This window comes from Panthera pardus, unplaced genomic scaffold (assembly GCF_024362965.1).
Source record: "Panthera pardus isolate Hobbes unplaced genomic scaffold, ASM2436296v1 HiC_scaffold_20, whole genome shotgun sequence".
Classification (NCBI taxonomy): Eukaryota; Metazoa; Chordata; class Mammalia; order Carnivora; family Felidae; genus Panthera; species Panthera pardus.
Window position 1 is genome coordinate 2,340,823 of NW_026526766.1, and position 16,155 is coordinate 2,356,977.

The 16,155-nt window shown below is 43.8% G+C and overlaps 1 long non-coding RNA gene across 2 annotated transcripts; it reads right to left on the bottom strand.

Annotated features, from left to right (window-relative positions):
* Positions 1-619: 619 nt before the first annotated feature.
* LOC109275553 (uncharacterized) lies at positions 620-16,039 on the bottom strand. 2 transcript variants are annotated; one of them, XR_002084238.2, is made up of 4 exons: positions 15,959-16,039; positions 13,976-14,086; positions 6,348-6,510; positions 620-993 (listed from the first exon to the last, which is right to left on the bottom strand). It is a non-coding gene; the product is annotated as an uncharacterized LOC109275553 (long non-coding RNA). The 2 variants fall into 2 exon arrangements; XR_008424410.1 differs by having other exon boundaries at positions 13,976-16,012.
* Between the last annotated feature and the right edge of the window lie 116 nt (positions 16,040-16,155).

A 16,155-nucleotide genomic window follows, 5' to 3' on the forward strand; every position in this document is an offset into this window, starting at 1 on the left:
ACCGACTGAGCCACCCAGGCGGCCTAACAATAGAGTATTTTTAAATGTTTTTTTTTTTTAATTTGTTAAAAAATGTTTATTTATTTTTGAAAGAGACATAGACAGAATGCAAGAGGGTTAGGGGCAGAGAGAGAGGGAGACGCAGAATCCAAAGCAGGTTCCAGGCTCCGAGCTGGCAGCACAGAGCCCGACGCAGGGCTTGAACCCAGGAACCATGACATCATGACCTGAGCCGAAGTCGGACGCTCAACCGACTGAGCCACCCAGGCGCCCCTGTTTGTTTGTTTGTTTTTTAAGTAGGCTTCACACCCAGCGTGGGGCCTTACACAGGGCCCAACATGGGGCTTGAACTCACAATCCCGGGATCAAGACCTGAGCCGAGATCAAGAGTTGGACATTTAACCAACTGAGCCACCCAGGCGCCCCAACAATGGATTATTTTTATTTTTTATTTTTAAATTTATTTTTACTTGTTTTTTATTTTTTGGAATATTTTTAAATTAAGCTATGAACACTGTGTCGTTAGACATAATGCTATTGCCCATTTCACAGACTACAGTACGGTGTAAACATAACTTTATGTGCACCAGGAAAGCAAAAAGTTCACTTGACTCTCTTTATTTCAATATTCACTTTATCCCAATGGACTGAACCAGATCCACAACATTTCCAACGTGTGCCCACCATTTTTCCCAATTTTGCACACATTGTAAAAAAGCTTTGCAACATCATTATAACTTACGTCATCTCACCAACGGCAGCCCCGCACACAAGTTCCTATTGGTGAATCTTTGCTTGTGGTTCCGCTGGTTGCCTCGGCCCCACAGAGGGCAGCGTGGCTCCAGAGAAACTGCCTTCTTCTGTTCCCACAGCATGGTGCCCACAGCTCTGTTCTTGTTTCCTGTTGCTTCTTTAGACTGGTAGTTTGTGAGAATCAGGGTCCTCCTTGATAAGACCCACAGCAAGGCTGTGCCTCTCCCATGAGTCACTGCACTGCAATTTAAAACAAAAACAAAAATTTTTTAATTTAACTTTATTTTTTATTTTTAAAAATTTACATCCAAATTAGTTAGTATATAATGAAGCAATGATTTCAGGAATAGATTCCTTAATGCCCCTTACCCATTTAGCCCATCCCCCCCCCGACAACCCCTCCAGCAACCCTCAGTTTGTTCTCCATATTTATGAGTCTCTTCTGTTTTGTCCCCCTCCCTGTTTTTATATTATTTTTCTTTCCCTTCCTTTATGTTCATTTGTTTTGTCTCTTAAAGTCCTCATATGAGTGAAGTCATATGGTTTTTGTCTTTCTCTGACTAATTCCACTTAGCATAATACCCTCTAGTTCCATCCACATAGTTGCAAATGGCAAGATTTCATTTTCTGATTCCTGAGTTATACTCCATTGTATATATATATGCCACATCTTCTTTATCCATTCATCCATCGATGGACATTTGGGCTCTTTCCATACTTTGGCTATTGTTGATAGTGCTGCTATAAACATGGGGGTGCATGTGTCCCTTCAAAACAGCACACCTGTATCCCTTGGACAAATGCTGAGTAATGCAATTGCTGGGTCATAGGGTAGTTCTATTTTTAGTTTTTTGAGAAACCTCCATACTGTTTTCCAGAGTGGCTGCACCAGCTTGCATTCCCATCAACAATGCAAAAGAGATCCTCTTTCTCTGCATCCTTGCCAACATCTGTTGTTGCCTGAGTTGTTGATGTTAGCCATTCTGACAGGTGTAAGGTAATATCTCATTGTGGTTTTGATTTGTACTTCCCTGATGATGAGTGATGTTGAGCATTTTTTCATGTGTTGGTTGGCCATCTGGATGTCTTCTTTGGAGAACTGTCTATTCCTGTCTTTTGCCCATTTCTTCACTGGATTATTTGTTTTTTGGGTGTTGAGTTTGATAAGTTCTTTGTAGATTTTGGATACTAACCTTTCATCTGATATGTCATTTGAAAATATCTTCTCCCATTCTGTCGGTTGCCTTTTAGTTTTGCTGGTTGTTTCCTTCACTGTGCAGAAGCTTTTTATTTTGATGAGGTCCCAGTAATTCATTTTTGCTTTTGTTTCCCTTGCCTCTGGAGATGTGTTGAGTAAGAAATTGCTGCAGGCAAGATCAAAGGGGTTTTTGCCTGCTTTCTCCTTGAGGATTTTGATGGCTTCCTGTCTTACATTGAGGTCTTTCATCCACTTTGAGTTTATTTTTGTGTATGGTATAAGAAAGTGGTCCAGGTTCATTCTTCTGCATGTTGCTGTCCAGTTTTCCCAGCACCACTTGCTGAAGAGACCGTCTTTATTCCATTGGATATTCTTTCCTGCTTTGTCAAAGATTAGTTGCCCATATGTTTGTGGGTCCTTTTCTGGGTTCTCTATTCTATTCCATTGATCGGAGTGTCTGTTCTTGTGCCAGTACCATACTGTCTTGATGATTACAGCTTTGTAGTATAACTTGAAGTCTGGGATTGTGATGCCTCCTGCTTTGATTTTCTTTTTCAAGATTGCTTTGGCTATTCGGGGTCTTTTCAGGTTCCATACAGGATTATTTGTTCTAGCTCTGTGAAGAATGCTGGTGTTACTTTGATAGGGATTGCGCTGAATATGTAGATTGCTTTGGGTAGTATTGACATTTTAACAATATTTGTTCTTCCTATCCAAAAACAAAATTTTTTTTTAATGTTTATTATTCACTTTTTGAGAGAGACAGAGTGTGAGTAGGGGAGGGGCAGAGAAAGAGGGAGACACAGAATCCCAAGCAGGCTCCAGGCTCTGAGCTGTCGGCACAGAGCCCGACACGGGGCTCGAACTCACAAACCGTGAGATCGTGACCGGAGCCCAAGTCAGACGCTTAACCGACTGAGCCACCAAGGAGCCCCAACGATATTTAAAGTGAGCTCAGAGTTACGTGACCCCAATTTGATAGCAAGATGCAGAGAAAGCTACTTAGAAACGTGACCCAGGCAATTCCTGGTGTGGCTCACTTTCCTCCCAGGGGTCTTACCAAGCAGGGCTCCCTCCCTCTGCGGCAGTGCTGACTCACTTTGCCTACAGTCTCCTGCTGCATAATTTTCCTTTGAGGAGGGGTGAGGAAGGCGGGAGAGTGGGAGAAGAAGGGAAGGAGAGGAAGTCACACCATGTTGCTTGTCTCTCATGTTGGGCATGAGGATGGTCCTGCCCAGGACATGACTTATTTTACATCTTGGGTGTGGGTGCTACCCCGAGCCTCCTCCGTGGGCTGGAACGTCACCATGGCACTTCTGGAAAAGAGATTCGATGTCGCCTCTGATGGCAAGTAAGCGAGAAACACAAGGGCAAAGATGATCATCAGGCAGACGATGAGGACAAAGGGCACGGGAAGCCATCATTTCTGAAGTGATGCTCAGAGAAAGAAATGAGGTTCTAACCTCAGAACACCCCCAAACAAGGGGGGAGGGTTGGTGAACAAGTCCCTGTTCCCATCACGTGCTGTTGAGAAAGGGCGTGAAAGAGCGGAAGACACAAAGGAAGGGAAGAGAAGAGAAGCCTGAGCTCTGCTGCAGGGGGAGGGCGGGAAGGGGTCCCTGGGGCCTCCAAGCTCAACCGCTTGTGTCTTCAAGCTGAGAAAAAAGTAGAGAAAAGGCAAAAATCTATGAAGTCTCATGAATAAATAGACGCTTAACGGGAGGGAAGAGAAAAGAGAGACTCCCAGACTTCTCCCTGGAAGAAGGAGGGATGGGGGAGAAGGAGAGAGCCCCACTGGCAGGAATGAGGTTCAGCCCCAGTCCAGGATGAAGTGAACCCCAGAAGCCAAGGCAGGCGGAAGTGAGGGATCCCCAAGCAGGGGGAGTGGAGGGTACCAACCCCCAAGCCAAGGATGAACTGGCTTTGGCATTCAATTTAACTTGAATGTGAGCCGAGCTGCCCCACGTCCACGTGGCCACAGCCCAGGAAGGCAAGGACACAGAGGTGGCCATGCCCCGTGGTCTGGGGGTGGGGAGGGATCCTGGGGTCCTTTCAGAGATGAGGGCTGTCTCGGGGCAGCAAGACTTTAAGATGGCAAAGTGGAGGCTTCTCAGACCTCTCTTTTCTCTTCACCCTTAAGAAAATGGTCAGGCAATTAGGAACAGAAACGGAAATCCCATCACATAAATAACATAAGAGAACTGAAATAACGGAAGAGAACACCTCTACTGCCACACCCTGACGTCCTTGAGGCAGGGCGGCCAGAGGCAGGGGAGCTCAGACACCATGAGAACACGACAAGCGCAGGGGAGTGGGGAAACGGCCCAGACAAGCCGCGTTCCTGTGGTATGCCACCCAGCGAGGCTTGTTGAGTTTCAGAGTATTTGATGAGAAACCTTGGGGTAAATAGCTATACTGATGTAAGTCCTTTGGAAGCAAATGCTGTGATGGCTACTAGGAGCGTGAGCAGAAAGGAAGGAGAGCGGTTGCCATGGGAGCGCTAGGAGCCAAGAAGAAGCCTTGGGGCCTGGGCTCACGCACATCTAATTAGTCTTATCTTTAGTGGCTGCAGGCAGAGCTCCCAGGTCAGGGGCTTTCAACTTGTTTGTTCTGGACCATCAACAAGAAATACATTTTTTTAAAGTTTATTTATTTATTTTGAGAGAGACAGAGAGAGAGAGAGAGAGAGAGAGAGCGAGCGCACACAAGCAGGGGACGGGCAGAGAGAGAGGGAGAGAGAATCCCAAGCAGGCTCTGCACTGTCAGCACAGAGCCCGACACAGGGCTCAAACTCAGGAACCATGAAGATTTATGACCTGAGCCGAAGTTGGACACTTAACTGAGCCCCCCAGGAGCCCCTAAAAGTGCACACTCTTATGACATAAGATTCATTCTGATGTTTTCTACATAGTTTCATTGTGCTTTATTTTTCAAACACAGCTGTGGTGATAAGACGATCCCCAGTGATCTCCACCTCCTGGAGTCCACACCTTTTGATAATCCCCTGCCCTGACTGAGGGCAGCACCTGCAACTCAACATCTCTAACCATTGGAAACACAAACCAAAAGCACAATGAGATACCACCTTTCACCCATTAAGAGGGCTATCATCAATACACTACAAAGTACCAAGTATTGGCAAGGATATGGAGAATGGGGACACTTTGCACTGTTAATGGAAACGAAAATGGTTTAAAAACTTCTTACCAGACACGTCACCAGAGGCAAGGGAAACAAAAGCAAAAGTGAACTACTGGGACCTCATCAAAATAAAAAGCTTCTGCACAGAGAAGGAAACAATCAGCAAAACTAAAAGGCAACCAACGGAATGGGATAACATATTTGCAAATGATATATATGATAAAGGGTTAGTATCCAAAATATGTAAAAAATTTATACAACTCAACACCCCAAAAACAGATAATCCAGGTTTAAAATGGGCAGAAGACATGAATAGACGCTTTTCCAAACAAGACATCCAGATGGCCAACAGACACATGAAATGATGCTCAACATCACTCATTGTCAGGAAAATACAAATAAAAACCACACTGAGATACCACCTCACACCTATCAAAATGGCTACAATTAACAACACAAGAAACAATAGGTGTTGGTGAGGATGTGGAGAAAGGGGAACCATCTTGCACTGTTTGTGGGAATGCAAACTGGTGCAGCCACTCTGGAAAACAGTATGGACTTTCCTCAAAAAATTAAAAATAGACCTGCCCTACAACCCAGCAATTGCACTACTAGGTATTTACTCAAAGAACGTAAAAATACTAATTCAAAGGGATACGTGCACCTCAATATATATAGCAGCATTATCAACAATAGCCAGATTATAGAAGCAGCCTGTGTCCATCGACTGATGAATGGGTAAAGGAGATGTGGTATATATACACAATGGAATATTACTCACCCATCAAAAAGAATGAAATCTTGCCATTTGCAATGGCATGGACAGAGCTAGAGAGTATTATGCTAAGTGAAATAAGTCAGTCATAGAAAGACAAATACCATATATTTTCACTTATATGTGGAATTTAAGAACAAAACAAATGAGCAAAGGTGGGGGGCGGAGAGAAAGAGAAACCAACCAAGAAACAGACTCTTAACTGTAGAGAACACAAGGATGGTTACCAGAGGGGGGTGGGGGCTGAATTAAATAGATGTGGGGCTTAAGGAGGACACACGTGATGAGCACCAGGTGATGTGTGAAAGTGTTGAATTGATATATTGTATACTGAATCTCATATTACATTGTTTGTTGACTGGAATTTAAACGAAAACTTAAAAATATATTTATTAAAAATGGCTGAGATATTAAAATTTGTGTCTATGTATTTCACTGTAATTTAAAACAATTTTTAAAAACTCTGATAGAGCCACTCACCTGGGAGGCTCAGTCGGCTGAGTGTTCAAGTCTTGATTGTAGCTCAGGTCATGATCCCAGGTCGTGAGATCGAGCCCTGTGTTGGGTGGGCTCCTTGCTGGACATGAAGCCTCCTGAAGATTCTCTTTCGCCTTCTGCTCCTCTCCCACTCATGCTCTCCTCTCTAAAAACAAAACAAAACGAAAACAAACTCAGATGGAATCACAAAGCAAAACCCAATGTGTATGTCCCATAAAAGAGATTGGCCTAAAATAAAGTAACTAACATACTGCAGTAAAGGATGGGAAAAGTCACACCAGACAAATGAAAATAAAGAGAAAGCAGAGGTTACAATGCCACCGTCAGAGGTGGTTGCATTTAGGACAAAGAGTGCTCACTGTGATGAAGGAAGGCCATTTGTAAATGACAAAGTAGCCCAGCATCAGAAAATATTATTCAAATGCTCCAAGAAAGACAAGAAGCCACTGACAGAAATGTTTTGGAAGTAGGAGGCTTTCATTTACTCCTCTTGGTCCATGGTAAATCAGATAGGGAAAAATAATAATTAAATCTAAAAGACCCTGAAGGATATAAAGAATAAGGTAGACCTGGGGTGCCTGGTTCTACCAGTCAGTTATGCGTTTGACCTTGGTTTCTGCTCAGGTCACGATCTTAGATTCACGTGATGGAGCCCTGCGTCAGGCTCTGCGCTGACAGCATGGAGCCTGCTTGGGATTCTCTCTCTGTTCCTCTCCTTCTCTCTCCCTCTCTCTCTAAAAATAGATAAATAAACTTAAAAAAAAAAAGGTAGACCTAATTGATTCACATAAACTCCATTCACTATTAACAAAGAATACTTCTTGTTAAGTGCTTATAAGACAGTCAAGCACGTTAACCATATATTTGGCTAGTCCATCAATTAGAAGTCTTTTCTCACAATTTATAACTACTTGTTCATAAATAAGGTAATTGTACTATTGACAGTTTTTAATTATTAAAGTAAATACAGGGGTGCCTGCCGGCTCAGTCGGTAGAGCCTGCAGCTCTTGGTCTCGGGGTTGTGAGTGTGAGCCCCATGTTGGGTGTAGAGATTGCTTAAATAAATAAACTTAAACAATTTTTTAACACAAAAAGTTTTAATCCTTTCTTTTTGCTTCCTGAGAACACATCTTTTGCATCCTTCTGTGAAAGCTTACGCGCTGAACACAAAGATTCATCAAAAACATCAAAAACCTCAAGAGATGGCCTCAGGAAAAAGACAAAGGCTACACATGGCTTTCTCTGATCTCAGGTCAGGACAATTAGAATTAATTTTAAAAATTAGGAAAAAAAAGTGTTACCTGTATATTTTCTAAAATCTCTTAACACATTCGGGCCAAAGAAGAAATTGTGATAGTTGATAACAATAGCCCTGATACTAAAGCTAAAGCATTACTCAGAACAATTCATAGTCAAGTATTAATTTTAATAAGTGAAAAATAATTTAAACATTCAACTCTAGGAGTTAGAAAAAGAACAATATTTTAAAACTAAAGAAACTAAAGGGTGACTGGCTGGATCAGTTGGTACAGCATTTAACTCTTGATCTTGGGGTGTGAGTTTGAGCCTACAATGGGTGTACAGGCTACTTAAAAATAAAATCTTTAAAAAAAATGAAAATAATCAAAACAACTAAAGAAACTAGAAGGAATAAATTAATACATATGGAAAAGAGGAAAATGGTAAAACTAATAAATCTAATATCAGCTAAAGTATATAAAAGAATACTCATAAATAAAACAGATTATTTCTAAAAATGAAACCCTAGCCTTTCTCTCCTGCTTTAGGGAAGAGCCTCAGCTCTGTGTCCTGTGCGTTTCTGCCCTGGGGACCTCCTGACTCACACCTCCAGTTGCCAGATGTGTGGACATTTCCCCCACACCAACAAACAATTCTCAGACACCAGCAGGGTGTCCTAAAATTCAACTCAATTCTGTCACCATCTACCCCAAGGTGGCATCAGATCCCACAGCCTAAGGGCTCCCCATCCCCTACATCAGACGCCAGAGTAGGTCCAGGTTGTCACCTGAGCTTCTGACCGACAGGATATAAATCAGAGGTTCCCATGAGCCCCCTCCTCAGGTTCCATTAATTTGCTAGAGGGACTCACAGAACTCAGGGGAACACCTACATTCACCAGCTTATTAAAGGCTCTGATAAAGGATACAGATGAACAGCCAGATGAAGAGATACTTAGGGTGGGGTGAGGTCTGGGAGGGTCCTGTGCACAGGATCTTCAGTGCTGTGTTCACCAGCCCAGAAGCCCTCTGAACCCTGTACTACTGGGGTGTTATGCAGGGTTTCTCATGTAGGCATAATGGATCATTAACTCCATTTTCAGTCCTTTTTCCTTCTCAAGAGAATGGAGGGCAAGACTGAAGATCCCAAGCTCTGATCATGGGGACCAACCTAGGAGACACCCAAGAGCCCACCCAAAGTCAACTCATTAGAACAAAAGATGCTCCAATCACCCAGGAAATTACAAGAATTTCAGAAGCCCTGCGTCAGGAACCCGGGTCAAAGACCAAACATTAGAACAAAAGATGTTCCTACTATTCTTATCACTTAGGAAATTACAAGAGTTTAGGAACTCTGTGCCAGGAACCAGGAGCAGAGACCAGTATACATTTTCCATTATGTCTCAGTTTCCTAGGAAAAAAATAAATAAATGGAAACTAGAGAATATAAACTATTCAAATGTCAAGAAAAAATGAGAGAATGGTTTCAGGGGGCTATCCCTTGGGGAGAAAAGGGCAGAGATGGTTTCACAAGTGAAGTCTACAGACCTAAGGAACAGATAAACCAAAGATATGCAAATGTGTCTCAATTCGGGAGGTGGGGGGAAAACATTATAACAGTGTTATGTAGTCAGCGTCATGCAGATACCAAAATCTGAAGTGGATAGCACCAAGAAATATCACAAGCAATCTCATGTAGAATTACTAATGCAGAAATTCGAAGGAAAATACTAGCAAATGCAATCAAGCAGCATCTGAGAGCATGATCAATTGTTTTCATAACTGGAATATACAAGAATGACTCAATATGGAAAAACCTACGAACGAAATTAATTGCCTGTATGGATAAAATTGGAAAAACAAGACCATCTCCATAGATGTTGGAATGAGATTGGATAGTTTCAAAATCTATTCCTTAAAACCTTTTCATAAAAGATGGAAAGAAGAATAATTAACCTAAAACCCAATACCATAGTTAGCAGAGAAATAATGAAAGTTTGTTAATAAGGTGAAACAAGACAAGGATGTCCACCATATTTCAGTGTTGTTCTGAAGTATTTGAAGACGAAAGAATTTTCAGCATAGAGGAAAGGAGATACAGATTTAAGATGGCAGTTAAATGAGAACTTTATTGCCCCCAATTTGAATTGTAAATATAAACTTATGACTTATGTTTTCTTAAGAAACAAGAACAACTAAACTTATCTCTTAGCTCTGTCCACTGATAAATCTGGAAACAATGACCAAGCCAGAAGCAAGGAGCTTCCCCAGCCCCCAGGCTGTGGTTGCTATGACCAATTCCCACCTTGGGGAACTAGAACTTCTGCAGAGGGCAGATCCCTCGTCAGGGGTGGGATGACCTGAAATGTCTCGTCACATCAGATAGCGAAGAAGTGAGGTTGTGTCGAAAGGACTCAGAAGACAATCTGAGGAAACTCTCACTGGCCAGCAAGAGGACAACCGGATCAATAACGCAGTGGAGGGCTGCCTGGGTGGCTCAGTCAGTTGAGCATCCGACTCCTGATTTCAGCTCAGGTCATGATCTCACGGTCACGGGATTGCGCCCCTCGTGGGGCCCACGCCCAGCGTAGAGCCTTCTCGGGATTCTCTCTCTCTGCCCCTCCCTCACACGTTCTCTCTCTCAAAATAAATAAATAAACGTTAAGAAAAATAACACAGTGTATTGAAGCACACCAAATATGTTTAAAATGTTAGTTCATAATAATACTAGATAATACTAAACACACCCAACACCACCCCCACACCTAAAAAAGAGGAAAGAAATCAAGAAAGCAGAAAGCACATTGGTTACCTCTGGAAGATGATGAAGGGGAAAAAAATTGGGCTTCCAAGCTTTTATTTCACCTTTTCTTTATAAAGATGAGAAGCTAGTATTCCGGCTCGTAAATGAAGATAAAGGCTGAGAGAATATCACTATTCTGCAATCCCTAATGAATTAGAGGATCTAAGCAGCGGGCATCAGTGGCTGCTGACACCACAAGAAGAGAGAGATAGCCAGAGATAATAGGCTTTCCAGTGGAGGAGCATCGCCCTTATGACACACGCCTGTCCAAATAATCAAGCCAGAATCCAATTAAGTCCCTAGATCCTACTTACTAGTCATCTGTGGGAAATGCAGAGAGTAGAGGAAGGTGTTGAAAAGGATCAAGAGAACAACAGACTGATCCCACCTAAAATATTAATGCAAAGTCTTAGTAAGATATTAATTGTTAGCAGAGTTCATCAGTACATTATAAAACCATAGCCAAGTAGAGAATTGCCACATTGATTCAAAGATGGTTCAGTATCAGGAAATCTACCAGTGTAAATAACCGTATTAAAAGTCAAAGAGAAAAACCAAATGATCATTTCAAAATTTATTCTTGATTGAAGTCACAAGTGCATAGGAATGGAAGAATATTTCAATTACCCACTAAGATAAATGTATGAATATATACTACTTAATGGTGAAATGTGACATTAAAATTGGGCACATGTGGTATGCACTTTTTCCATTATTTAATATCATTTTTATTATTAAATTATTAATAACTATTAGACAAAAGAAAGAAAATATAATCATAGGAAAGAAGAAGGCAAGAATATGCTTATTTGGACGTGATAAGATTATACGCCTAGAGAGCCTAAAAGAATACAAATTTTATTATAAGGAAAAAGAAGTCAGCAAGATGGCTGGATCATGACTGTCATGTAATTGTTAACCGTGTGCCAGGCACCGTGCCCAGTACTTCTTATATAGGAACTGGTTTCATTGTCATAACAATCTGTGAGGTAGACATGGTTCTCACCATCCCGGCTTTACAGAACAGGAAACGGGGGCACAAAGAAGTTAGTAATTTGCCCACAGCTGGTAAGTGGTGCAGCCAAAATAAGAATCGTTGATGTCTTTATTTGCCAGCAACACCCACTTTTGAACATGTCCCATTGATTATAACCTAATTAGAAACATCTAGAAATGTGCTTATCAAGAAATGAAGACGCCCCAGGGGTGCCTGGGTGGCTCAGTGGGTTGAGCCTCCTGCTCTTGATTTTGGCTCAGGTCACGATCTCATGGTGGTGGCATCGAGCCCCACATCAGGCTCCACACTGAGAGGAGCCTGCTTGGGATTCTCTCCCTCTTTCTTTGCTCTTCCCCTGCTCGTGCTCTCTCTCTCTCTCTCTCAAAATAAATAAATAAACATTAAAAAAAAAAAAAAGAAATGAAGAAGACCTGTATGAACAAAACTTTAAAAGAGAAGAAGAAAGATGATAAAGGGCAGAAGAGCTGAATTTTTGGTGACCTCTAACCTGACTGGTGTCTAGACCACTGGTCTCCAAAGTCACATGTGAATACCAGACCTTCCCATTGGGATAAGTGTTGATGTGTCTGGGTCACTGTAAGGCAGTGGGCATGTCCAGAAAAATAAACAGAAGCTCCCTAACGAGAGCATTACCCCCTCCCTTCACACACTTGCTTTTAGCTCATTGTAGCTCAGTACGCTTTGCCTCCACCCAAGTAAGTAAATATATGGGTTCTATTATTAAATTGAGAGTGTTTTTATTGCAAATCATTGCAATGAGATGGAGAACAACCAGGAAAGTCTTATGTCATTTATGGCAATTTTCAGATGATCGCATAATAAAATACTTAAATGAGGTTTTTAGCTTAGACATTACAGCAAAGAGTTAAAAATGTTGTTAAGTTTCTCAATGCCTAGAAGTGTCTCAGAGTAGTTACCTAGCAGATACTCTCAAAAAAGGATTAGGCATAATCTACTCCTTCCTGGTAAGTTTCAGGTTTTAACACTAGGATGTTCAAAAGAAAAGTGTTGGGATGAGAGCATTTTTGCTGCTGTAATTTTGTGTCGTGAGAATTCTTACAACATTCTTAAAAATTGGGGAATTTTTTTTAACTTGTTTTGAAATCTTCCAAAAGAAGAATCCACTTGATAAAAATATGAAAAGTAAAACATCTTCTAATTAATATGCAAAATTTCCTGACCCACATCAGGAAAGATGAAACTGACTCCCTTAAAATCTTTCTAGAATGAGTGTAAATTCTTGAATTACTGAGACACAACCCAGGAGAGCAGCCCAGGTCCTACCTGCTCCACCTGGATTCATGCTTATTCTGGAGAATCATTTCATCAATGATGGATGGAAAACCAAGGGTCAAAATAAATGGAATCTAGAGCCAGACTTCACATGTCTGCATCAAAAGCTACAAAACAGATTAAAAAAAAAAATGATGCATGGGGCGCCTGGGTGGTTCAGTCAGTTGAGGGTCCAACTTCAGCTCAGGTCATGACCTCACCATTTGTGGGTTTAAGCCCCGTGTCAGGCTCTGGGCTGACAGCTCGGAGCCTGCAGCCTGCTTCGGATTCCATGTTTCCCTCTCTCTCTGCCCCTTCCCTGCTCATGCTCTGTCTCTCTCTCACAAAATAAATAAACATTAAGAATATTTTTTAAAAACAAAAAAAAAATGATGCATAGCCTATCACACTGCTCTATTACTAATATTTTCTACTAATATTTTTGTATCATTAAATAACATGAAAATATTTTAAAATAGTGTTTATTTCCTCTTCCACTTATCATTTTAACTTCTATTTTTGCATATGTGTGATAATATACATGATAGATTAATGCAGTTACATATCTACATACCTTAAAAATAAATCTATATAAACCCATAATTAAGAGAAATAAATATACTGGGGGCACATGCTGGCCTAAGGTACATGTTACAACTTGGAGACTCCTATATTGACTTTCCAAAGTTGCAATAATTTGATGATTGAATAATCTGCCTTTTTTGGCTGCTTAGCAGAAAGTTCTTCAAAGTCTGCCCCAGCGAGACTTTTCACTCTTATGTGGATCCTGAGAAACTTAACAGAAGACCATGGGGGAGGGGAAGAAAAAAAAAAAGAGAGAGGGAGGGAGCCGAACCATAAGAGACTCTTAAAAACTGAGAATAAACAGGGTTGATGGGGGGTTGGGAGGGAGGGGAAAGTGGGTGATGGGCATGGAGGAGGGCACCTGTTGGGATGAGCACTGGGTGTTGGATGGAAACCAATTGGACAATAAATTTCATATTAAAAAAAAAATTTCTACCTGTTGGTTCAGTGGATAAAAGCAAAGTGAGGCCTTAAACACACACAGCGAGGCTCTGCTGAGACGTTTGCGTTTGATGATAGGAAAAAAGATCTAGCTGATCTCCTGTCAGTGTTTTAAAGGAGAATTTAAATTAGTAGTTAATGGTCTGAAAAATCAATTTCTTTATGTATTTTTTTTCTGATTCCCAATACGGAAAGTAACTGGATTCCTGTGTGAGGCCGCCTGACTCCACCTGTTACTGGTACTGTCACTTACCTTTGCCGCTTGCGGCCAGTAGAGTGGCGGCTCCCCAAGTCACCCAGTTGGCCATTTCTGTCAGGAGAGATTATTCACCAGCAGGACAATCACGTCATCAGGAACTATCTTCTGTGAAGGGACAGTTTAAGTCATGGCTCTCTACCTCAGCTGCATGGCACAATCCCTGGGGGTCTTCAGGAAGGTCTGAGGCTCCGGTCACCCCAGCCCCTGGGGGTCTGAGGTCACTGGTCTGGGAATTGGGTTTTCAGAACCCCCTCGGCTAACAGGAGTCAGAGCCCCAGGGCCTGCCGTGACCCCGGGAGCAAAGGTTGCAAAGGCTGAAGGCCGAAGCGCGTGTGTCCCTGTGGGAGCTGAGGCCCCACCCCTGCCAATGGCTCGGGGGTCCCCGGCACCTGCCACACGGGCAGGGGCCCCATCTCGCTTCCGCCGCTATTTTCAGACGTTGTTATTTTTTATCTCAGGGCTAAGCTCTTCCCAGAGTTTAAAAGAGTTGTGCAGAGTTGCCCTTTTCTTCAATAAAGTGGGAAACATATCATGAGATGCTTCCCGCAGGCGGCAGAGGTCATAAAATGGACTTGGACGTTGGACACACAGAGATCCTTGTCAGTGGATAAAGAACAAAAGATCTGTTGCCTCCATCTCCGTACAAATAGTCAGCAGGTAAGACCTTGGAAACACAGATGGAAGCACAGAGGAAAACCTGGCCGAGGAACACGGGTGCCTCGAATCACTTCAGTTTGGAACCCGGCAGGATTTTCAGGAAGATGCAAAAGGGAATCGAGACGGTGACAAGCTGTGATTTGCCCATTTTTACATGTGTAGCTAATAAAGCAAACGCTCTACGAGAGTGTCACCTCTTGAAGTCTCACCACTTGGACACTCTTGTAAGTTGGACACGTGGAACAGGGGGCGCTGATGTGACCGGTCCGGGCGGACGTTTGCAGAACCACCGACCAGAGATCAGTGCGACCATCCAGCGGCGAGAAGACAACCCGAAGGCAGGCAGCTGGTAGGCGGGACACAACTGCGGGGTACCCAGCTATCACAGTTCATGCGACTGCAGGATGAAGCTGAGGCTGGAGAGTGGGTTCCCGGGGTTTCCCCTCGAGTGACCTGGTGGCAAAGGCCCAAACCGGGGATCTCAGGTGCGCAGAGGGAGTCTGGGGGGGAGACGCAGGTCCTGCTCCAGGAGAACATGGCTTTGAGCAGCAAAGGGGACACCTGCCCTGGGGACCGGGAAGCCGTGTGCAGACGGGTGTGGAGCGCTCCAGAGAGATCGTTCTAGAGACAAGCCTGGCAGCGTCTGCGTGTGGGCTGGCCGAGGCCGGGACGTGGGCCAGACTGTCCAGGGAGAGAGAAAGACCACAGGAAATATTGGAAGTTCAGGTGATGACAGAGACACGGGGAGTGGGGACCTTCCCTCCTGCAGACCCAGCAGTCTGAACAGCACCAGCAGGGAGAGCGAGAGTGGGGCAGGACGTGTCCAAGGACTTATTACGTCCAGTGATATTGGGGTCCGGTGACCGGTGGCTTCCCACAGGGAGGCTGATTCCAGGAGGGCTGAGCCAGACGGAGGATAGAGGGCCATGAAAGAGGGGAAGACGGCCAGAAGCGTGTCTGTGAGGAGAGGAGGATGGGACAAGTCTCTGTAATTCTGCAGATGAAACGATGTGATCACGTGTAACCTGCCAGCGAGAAGCTGCTGGGGGAGGACAGAGGAAGTACCGAGAGGACCCACACTGCTCCAGCCGAGGACAAGCAGGTCCCTGCCGGGGACACGGCCGCTTGGGCTCTGGAGAGACGGGATGTGGAGGAGCCTTCGGCGGAGTGGGAGCACCTGCACCCTGCTGCTGGGGAGGAGGATGGCAGTGAGGTCAAGGGGGGAGAGAGAGGGACACCGGAGAGGGTGTAACAGAGAACATGGGAGGCTGCGGGAGGGGTGGTGAACACCCCCAAAATAGGAAACTTAAGTGACATTACTTCATGTGGTACCAGGGTCCATGGAGGGTCCAGGAGGAGGGTCTGGTGAGGGTCCGGGAGGAGGGGGTTCCATGGAGGGTCCAGGAGGAGGGTCTGGTGAGGGTCCGGGAGGAGGGGGTTCCATGGAGGGTCCAGGAGGAGGGTCTGGTGAGGGTCCGGGAGGAGGGTCTGGTGAGGGTCCGGGAGGAGGGGGTTCC